Genomic DNA, 10539 nt, shown 5'->3' on the forward strand with positions numbered 1-10539 from the left:
TCAGACACATCAAAAATTTTATTGCATTCTAAATAGGAGAAATGTCCTCCTGATATCAAATAATCTATTTTTTTCTGATAACAAAAGGACACTAGACTTAGCTGTGGTCTAACCCACGAACACAGCCGTGTTATAACCCCTATATGACCTTTGACCCCAAAATATATGAAAACGCCCATAGACATTGGCTAATGTCAATGCATGGGTGCACGTGGTACCACTTTGCTATGTTACTTGTAGCAGAAGGGGCATTTTGAAGGTTTTCGTCTCAGACCGGAAGTGACCCCTTAATGACATTTGACCCCAAATAAAAAAATACCACATATGAATTGGGTAACCATAATTCATGTGTGAACATACCGTTACTGCCCTATGTTTTTCTTAGCAAATAAAAAATGTTGAAGGTTTTTCGTTTTATACCGGAAGTGACCCCTTAATGACCTTTGAAAAAAAAAAAAAAAAATACCATATATACATAAGGTAAACATAATTCATGTGTGCACATACCGTCACTCTCCTATGTTTTTCTTAGCTTATAAAATTTTTGAAGGAATTTGGTTTTATACCGGAAGTGACCCCTTAATGACCTTTGACCTCAAATCTGTGTATGATTCATAGGCACTGGGTAGTAGCAATGCATGTGTGCAAGTTGCGTCACCATCCTATGTAATTTGTGGGAGAAGTAGCGTTTTGAAGGTATTTCGATTTATACCGGAAGTGAACCCTTAATGACCTTTGACCTCAAACAAAAAATACCACATATACATTAGGTTAGCATAATTCATATGTACACATACCATCACTCTCCTATGTTTTTCTTAGCTAATAAAATTTTTTGAAGGAATTTGTTTTTTTACCGTAAGTGACCCCTTAATATATATAACTTTTGAGCCCCTTGACCAAAATTAATGTGTGATACATCATTTTAAGGGTTATTTGGTACGGGGAATCCATTTTGGGGGATGTTGTTCTCCTCAAAGGTTGGGATCAGCTCAAATCCAAGTTGGCTGCCATCCGCCATCTTGAAACTATAAATTTTGAACCCCTTGGCCAAAACTTATATATATATATCATTTCAAGGGTTTTCTGGTATGTGGAATCCATTTCTGGGTTGCTGTTCTCCTCAAAGGTAGAGATCAATTCAAATCCAAGATGTCTGCCATCCGCCATCTTGAAAATGTAACTTTTTAACCCCTTGGCCAAAGCTATACAATATCATTTCAGGGGTTGTCTGCTTTGAGGAATTCATTTATGGGTTTCTTGTTCGGTCTAGATCCGCTAGATGGATATGAAAAAAGGTAAAGATTAAGTCGAGCTCAATCACAGCCTGGTAACCTGTGAACCCTTTGCCCTGAAAGTGCATCCCATAATAGTACCTATACTGGCGATGCGCACACGTAATGCTGAGGACATAGCTGACCTCGTTTGCCGACACCATAATGGATATTGGAATGCTGTCTCTGCTGATCAGTGGAGAACAAACTGCTATCAAGATTGGTAAAGAAGCTCTTAAAGGCATGACGTTATCTCCAGAATTAGTCTCAGAATGGATCAATGTCTTTCCTATTATTGCCCATGTTTCAGAGAGGGTAGAAACAATTTATTCTGATGCTACAGCATCCCATCCTGCCCAGAAGCACAAAGAGGAGTTGGATCACCGACGTAAACTGGATGCCAAAGATCGAAAGTATTAGGAAAGTACCCTCATCCACTAGAAGACACTTGTCCTCATCTGTATAATCCTGTCAGTGGACAAATTGCATCTACTGATGTGAATGTAGCAGATTCTCTCACAATTGGAAAACAGATGGAAGCGGAATTCATAGCTACTCTTCCAGATGGATTCTACAATGCTATCAGTAGCCCGATGCGCAAACTCAAAAAAGCAAGAGGAAACAAGATCAAGCCCATGAACTTAGAGACAAATCCCCCGGTTGATAATGGCCAGTGAACGGCGTCAGGTGGATCTTAGGTCTATATTCAACTATGAGCTCTGTGCTGTGCCTTCATCCCTAATGATTTGATTTGATTTGAATTGTTCGGGTTGTGACAACCCTGGATAACCCAAGAAAGCCTCTATTGAAGCTTATTTCCATTGGGGTCCATTTGAACGCCGGGACGGGTTGGGAACAGTCAGGGGTTAACACCCTACTCTTTTCGAAACTGGCTGCGAGATACATGTACAGGTATGGCTCTCTGCACACGGGACCGACGGCTTAACGTCCCCTCCGAAGGACGGAGTACTTTCATGATTCATTTACCCAATTCTAAATGAACCATGGGGAGCGCGGAAAGTCTGAATTTAATCTACAGTTGTTGCTAATTAATTTCAGACTTTTTTTTCCAAGTCAATATCCCAGCAAATCGCCACCGCCGGGAATCGAACCCGGGACCTCATGCACTAAAGGCAAGTACCCTAACCGTTGCGCCACGCTCTCCCTCTGATTGATGAATTCGGTTGCCTTCGCAAAAACCCCAAGCCAGATATTGTCAAACGTCTTGGTGTGATCGAGATCTCGCCCCAAAAATGATGTCGACACTATCATCGTGGATGTATCACAGCTGTTGTACTATGTTGTGTGGGCTTATGGTGGAAGTCCCTCAGATCTGATTGCCTCCATGCAAGCTCGCATAGATCGCTATCCAGACAGAGCAAAGAAAATACTTGTCTTCGACAAATACCAGGGCATCTCTGTCAAAGATCATGAGAGGTTGCGCAGGGCTAACAAGGCTGTTACAGAGTATGAAATCGCTATTACTAGTACTCTACCAAAGAGAGAAGCTGTAATGAAGAGCACAAACAACAAGGAGAAGTTGGGAAGTGTGTTCAGTACTTCAACTTGGGAGAGAATGTGATAAGAGTCACAATGATGGAGAATCTGGGCATGATGAGGCAGACATTACCATTATGTACTATGTTCTTGATGCTGCCAACTCTGGACAGAACACAATAAGGATCCTCTGGGATGATACAGATGTATTTGTCCTACTGGTCTACTGGGTGTATATGGGCAAAGCTACAATGCAAGGTGCAAATGGAACGATGGGATGGATCAATGCCACGTGTGCCACTCTGGGACCCACGTCTCTCCAGCTGCTTGGAATACATGTTCTTAGTTGTTGTGACACAACTTCAACACAACTGCGCTGAATACTTTACTTGCCGGAGACTTCCCAGGTTTGGCAAATGCGCTTGGTGAAGTTAGCTCCACCACAGAAGATGTCGTAGAGTCCGCCAAACCATACTACTTGTATGGTCAACCACAAGAGACATCCATGGAACATGTTCGCTTCACGCTCTTTACCAAGAAGAAGACCATGATGCAGTCATGTCTACAGTAGAATTCATCTCGACCTTTGCAGGACTTAACCCCATTAAAAGCTATTAAACCAAGATAACACTCATTGAAACAGCTCAACTGATTAAATCGGATCTTCTCTGGTTGTGCACAAGTGACTGTTTTCATGTGCGATATCGCAATAAAGCTGGTATTCATAGCTTCAGTTGGGTAACCGATTATAAAGGAAACGAAAGGAAACAATGTTATGTGTGGCTTTGTTCACGAAATCAGACAATGTCGTGCTTTTTGTAAACCAGCATTCTTGAAAATGAGCAACATAATGATTTTTGACTTAACACGGTTTAGAAATAATTTCTTCATATTTTTGGTGTTATCTGTCGTTTACATGTCCTTCCTAAAACACAAAAGTACGACCCTCTCCAAACACCTAAATTAGCTAAAAATTTAGGACATGTTACAAAACTTTATTTTCTAGAACCTATTTAGAATAATTTAAATGTAGCTTTTACCGGTTTTTTGTGGCATCCTTCAGAAGTGAGCGGTCCGATACCAATATTTTCGGTCAAATCTCCATTCAAATAACACGGGGAGTTGGCTAGCTATGCCTTGCCCTCACTCATATTTTACAAAAGTGCGACCATTTCTGAACATCTAACCTAGCTGTAATTTTAGGTCATGTTAGAGAAATATATTTGCTAGAAGTTTTGGAGAATAAATAAAATATTGGCTGGTTATTTTTCACACAGTGATGTTAACTAGGCAAGTGTCCATTCTCCCAACATACATCATTTGTAGGGGTCACGCGTCAATGGTGAGAGCACTGTGTATTGTGTATAGGAAAACGGACAGTAACTGCAGTATGCAACACCCAAAATTTTGGCACTACCGCCGATATCTGTAAATTTTGCACTTCATGTACTTCGTGCTCATCTGCAGGTGATGCTTTGGAAGTCTGCAAATCAGCAAGCCTCTCCTGAGGAGTCAGCAGATATCACAAAGTTTGGCTGGCAGATCAAGGACGACACCCCTGTGCCTGTCGTTGCTCAAGTGGATCCAGCACCACCTGAGCTGATGGACATCATCCGGTGTCACAGTAAAGCACGAGAAAGAAAGTGCGGGACCGAGGCGTGCAGCTGTCACAAGGAGCATCTCACATGTACTTCATTTTGCAAAGACGTGTGCTGCAATCCTTACACCAAAAGAGTGACTGAAGACGCTGCGAATGATGGAAATGATGAGGACGAGACTGAAGAGGAGAATGATGAGGACGAGACTGAAGAGGAGAATGATGAGGACGAGACTGATGAGGACGAGACTGAAGAGGAGAATGATGAGGACGAAACTGAAGAGAAGAATGATGAGGACAAGACTGAAGAGGAGAGTGATGAGGCAGACAGTATTTTGGATCAAAATGACGAAGGCATGGGACTTGGATGATGAGTGGGAGTGACAAAATTAATGGTAGTAATGTACAGTAAACACCAACTTATGGTATACAATATACATGTATAACACATAACATATATCAAGTTACGGGTAAGGGTTTTATTACACTATATAACAAATAGACAACTTCAATTTATGTGTTATGGACTATGGACAATTCTTAAAGCTCACAGATATTAGGGATATTAGCGATATTGGCCAAAAATCATAAAATAAAAAGGTATTGATAAGAGTTAGATCTTACAGCATTTGGAGTTACCTTGATGCATTTCATGGTACCATTATAAATGCTTAAGATGCTTCTTACCTAAAGATTTATATAACACTCTACAGTTTTATTAGTAGAACGGATGCAGCTATTACATTAAAGTGACGTTATACATGTAATAAGAGCAGAGGTCTGGTGGTTATCTAGATGTTACTCCACCAGGCGAAGTACGGGGAATAAATACCAGTGACAACAATAATAAAAAATGGAAAATGTTTTTCATACTCTGGTTATTTACGAGAAATTTTGAATGACATCTGGCAGCCATCTTGGACTTGATCCCATCCTTTGATGAAATTATTAACCCCAGATATGGATTGCTCATATTAAAAAAAACACTAAATGGTGTATTGCACATGAGTTTTGACCAAGGGGTTCAAAAGTTATATTTCCAAGATAATTGGAGCTAATTGGTTATCCAGGGTATGTGATCTGATCGGGGTAGTCAATTGGCTACCCATGAAGCTCCATGACATGGCTCTGACTTGGGTGGAGAATTGGCTACCCAGGACATGACTCTGACTTGGGTGGACAATGGGTTACCTAGTGTGAGCTCTGACTTGGGTTGTCAATTGAATACATGAATACAAAAGCCACCTAAGTCCATGGGAAGTGATTTTGAGAGAAAAACCTGTGTATCATTTTAATTCCTTCAGTTTGATTTACCTGGTCAATATGGTAAGTTTTACGTGCAAATGAGTGGATTAACCTGTATTAGGTATGACGATTAGCATTTCAGGGACTTCGTGGGGTTCATTTTAAATTTTGGACTTAGGTGGTTTTTTGAATCATATACAAAGACAAAAATGTTAGAATGAGATTACCACTAGTAAGATAATACAAAATAAAGCGCACAGGTATGTATAATGTTGATAAGCATTCTGCAATGTAATATAAACCACACACTTTCTTTTATTAAACCCATTTTTTTTTTCAAAAGTCACTCTCTAGCAATGAATGTGTTACAAGTGGACTTTTATACATACTGGATTTCAATCAATGTGTTACAAGACTCAAATCATGGAATTGGGTCATTCTTTCATACATGCTATTTTTCACATGCTCAATAGACACAGAGGATGAATTTTAGTTTTTCTTTCATACATATGACAGGCCTATGTAAAGCAACACTTTCCCATGCTTAAGGGCTGGGGTATGAACGTTTGGACAGTATTTATTTTGGGACATTTGAGCACATCAGACATATCGAATTGCATTCTGAATACGAAGAATGTCATTCTGATATCAAATAATTTTGATTTTTGAAATTCGCAATTTAATACACATTTTATGGCAAATCATTAAAATTGATATTTTTTATATTTAACAGTACTTGAAGTAAACTTTATAAATCTGATGATTTATACTTAAAGTGTATGTAGGTGGGATGAAAAGCCGACGATCAATTGAAAATTTTGACCTTTCGTATTGAAGATATGGATTTTTTTCCCAAAACACCAAATAAAATTTGGTCTTTTGGGGAAAAATCCATATCTTCAATATGAAAGGTCAAAATTTTCAATTGACCGTCGGCTTTTTCCCCTGCTTCATACACTTTAAGAATATATCATTAGATTTATATAATTTACTTCGAGGATTGTTATATATCAAAAATTTGAAAAATATCAAATTTTATAATTTGTCATAAAATTTGTATTATATTGTGATTTTTAAAAAATGAAAATTATTTGATATCAGAAAGACATGCTTCGTATTCAGAATGCAATACGATAGGTCTGAGGTGGTCTCATGTCCCACAAAAAATACTGTCGAAACGCAATAAACGCTCATTTTGGATCCCTTAACTCAATTTGGTTTAAGTATGGACTTAGGTGGCTTTTGTATTCAAATATTCAATTGGTTACCCAGGGTATGTGATCTGAGCTGGGTTTGTAGTTGGTTACCAAAGGTGCAGCTCTGACTTGGGAGGCATTATTGGATACCCAGGGTATGTGATCTGATCTGAGTTTGTAGTTGGTTACGTAAGGTGCAGCTCTGACTTGGGTGGTCAATTGGTTATCCAGGGTACATATATATGCTCTAATCTGGGTGGCCAAAACGTGGCTCTGATCTGAGTGGTCAGTTGGTTACCCAGGATGTGGCTCAGACTTGGGTGGTCAATTGGTCACCTAGTATGCCTACGACTTGGGTGGTCAGTCGGGAACCCAGGTGGTCACCTGGCTAGGGTAATCAGTTGGTGCATGAATTAGCTACAAAAATGTCTGCTTAACCCCATGAGAACTACATGCCGATTGGCCAAAAGAAGTTTTCATTATCAATTGGCCCAATCAGCAACATTGTTAGCATAATTTCACCATGCAAAAAAATGGGGCGAATTATTTGCAAAGCTCCTTCTTATTGGTGATTAAAGTGAAGATATCATATAATTGACCAATCAGAGGCAATGTTAGATCGACAGGTAGTGCTCAGGGGGATAACCTACTTTAGACAATGCAACAACATGGTTTGTAAAGGGAGTTTTCAGGATTAATGGAATTAACCAAACCAAATACTTTGTATATATGTTTCTAAGTATCATTTGTAATTATTTTGTAGTTGTAGTTAATAAATAACTAAGTAATGAAAAGTGATTGGGGTTTTGTTGGTTTTGTGATGCAGTATTAGGCTGTTAATTCTAAGATGTTCTTGTTTGTTAATTAAACAGTATAACATATAAAATCTAATTCTTTTCTGGCTGTTGTCGAAGATTGCTATGCCATAAAAATTAACTTACAGACCGTTTCAATCATGTGCATGGTTATGATGGTTTAATACTTAACAAAGACACAAGTTTCTCCATCTCAAATTTTCAAAATATAATCTTGTTTTTTAATAGAAAATTTTTCCAACTCTAAATTAAGCATGCAAGCCTAAACAGTCAAAAAGAAGGATTTAGTAAATAATAAATTATCAAAATATTTTTTTTTGACATTTGTATGATGCATGATGCAACGAAAGTTCAAAATAAGAAAAAAATACTCACTTTTTTATTTGGTATGTTTTGTATTATTTTGTGATGAAAAAAAACATCACTTTATAAATTTTTGATATTTTATGTTTTGGATTATTTTGTGGGAAAAAATAAAACATTTTCATCACTTCGAAAATGTTTGATTTGTATTTTATTATTTTGTGTCTGCAGATATCAAGTTTTCATATGTAATTTGCTATCTACTGCAGATAACAAGTTCATAAGTAATTTGCTATCTACTGCAGATATCAAGTTTTTATATGTAATTTGCTATCTACTGCAGATAGCAAGTTTTCATATGTAATTTGCCCTCTACTGTAGATAGCAAGTTCGTATGTAATAATGTAAAACTGCAGATAGCATGTTATCATATGTAATTTGCTATCTACTGCAGATAGCATGTTATCATGTAATTTGCTATCTACTGCAGATAGCAAGTTTTCATATGTAATTTGCTATCTACTGCAGATAGCAAGTTCATATGTAATTTGCTATCTAATGCAGATATCAAGTTTTAATATCTACTGCAGAGAGAAAGTTTTGATATGTATTTTACTATCTACTACAGATAACAAGTTTTCATGTCAAATTGATTATGTAATTTGCTATCTACTGCAGATAGCAAGTTTTCATATGTATTTTACTATCTACTGCAGATAGCAAGTTTTCATATGTATTTTACTATCTACTACAGATAACAAGTTTTCATGTCAAATTGATTATGTAATTTGCTATCTACTGCAGATAGCAAGTTTTCATATGTAATTTGCTATCTACTGCAGATAGCAAGTTTTCATATGTAATTTAGCTATCTATTGCAGATAGCAAGTGTTCATATGTATTTTACTATCTACTGCAGATAGCAAGTTTTCATGTGTATTTTACTATTTAAGCCTACTGCAGATAGCAAGTTTTCATAATGTATTTTACCATCTACTGCAGATAGCAAGTTTTCATGTATTTTACTGTCTACTTGAGATAGCAAGTTTTCTTTATGTAATTTGCTATCTACTGCAGATATCAAGTTTTCATATGTAATTTGCTATCTACTGCAGATAACAAAAGTTCGTGTGTAATTTGCTATCTACTGCAGTTTTCATGTAATTTGCTTACTACAGATAGCAAGCTTTCATATGTAATTTGCTATCTACTGCAGATAGCAAGTTTTCATATGTATTTTATAATCTACTGCAGATAGCAAGTGTTCATATGTAGTTTGCTATCTACTGCAGATAGCAAGTGTTTATACGTATTTTATTATCTACTGCAGATAGCAAGTTTTCGTATGTATTTTACTATCTACTGCAGATAGCAAGTTTTCATATGTAATTTGCTATCTACTACAATACAACAAATAGCAAGTTTTCATATGTAATTTAACCATATATATACTAGGTGCAGGAAAGTTGAGAAACGCTCTCAACTTTACTGCTTGGTATTACTGTCATTAAAATTTAAGGGGGGAGGGGTGAGTAGCTCAAAAGTTCATCAGATTGGTCACAAGAAAACTAAATATTTATTAAATATCAGACTTTATACTTTACAAAAATCCATACGACATTTTCTCAACTTGAAGCCTATAAAAGCCTTAAGGGGGGTACTACACCCCTGCCAAATTTTGTGTCTATTTTTGCATTTTTCTCAAAAATGATAGCGCATTGGTGACAAGTAATATATGTATATTATAGGGGCAAGGACTACAACTACTGCACTGGAAATTTTATTTCAGCACAGACAACAGTTGTGGAGTTACAGTCAAAAATGAGGGAAAACCAATATTTGATCATAAATCAATAACTACTTGCCTTGAGTTGCTGAATTTTCAGTGCAGTACTTGTAGTCCTTGCCCTATAATATACCTACATATCTTACTTGTCACCAATGTGCTATAATTTTTGAGAAAAATGCAAAAATAGGCACAAAATTGACCACCAGGGGTGTAGTAGGCCTACCCCCTTAAGGGTAGAAAAACGAGTTTACTTTCTTGTATTTCTACGTGTATTTCAATGGTACGATTATTTAGTGGTGTGCGCCCTTGGAAGTATAAGAGTGCACTACACTAAATCCTTCCGCATTTGGTGTAAGCCTTCATAGTTCCGGTAAAAAATAGCGCCTATGCGAAATATATCGGCGTCCCAAGGGAACCAAATTTGAGTGACTCTTGGTTGTTTTGATAAAAACGATAGAATAGGAGCTCAACATTACAAATCTGTTCAGAAAATGTTCCGAATCGAATGTACATGGGCAATAGGCCCTCGGAGGCGAGAGTGCCGGCTGAAATTCGGGATGGCGCTGTTCAGGAGTTCGTATCTCTTAAGCTTGTCTCAACTTGTCCAAAAAATCAAATTTAAATAAAAGTTTAATCTTTATTTAAGACGTTGATTCGATCAAAATATTAAAAATGTTGTTACATGGGGTAGAAAAACAAACTTACTTTCTTGTATTTTCCCGTGTATTTCAATGGGACGATTATTTAGTGGTGTGCGCCCATAATGGCATACCATGGGCATACGAGCTGTGTGTAAGTTAAAGCGTGCAAACTGATGATAATT

This window comes from Amphiura filiformis, chromosome 19 (assembly GCF_039555335.1).
Source record: "Amphiura filiformis chromosome 19, Afil_fr2py, whole genome shotgun sequence".
In the NCBI taxonomy this organism is placed as follows: domain Eukaryota; kingdom Metazoa; phylum Echinodermata; class Ophiuroidea; order Amphilepidida; family Amphiuridae; genus Amphiura; species Amphiura filiformis.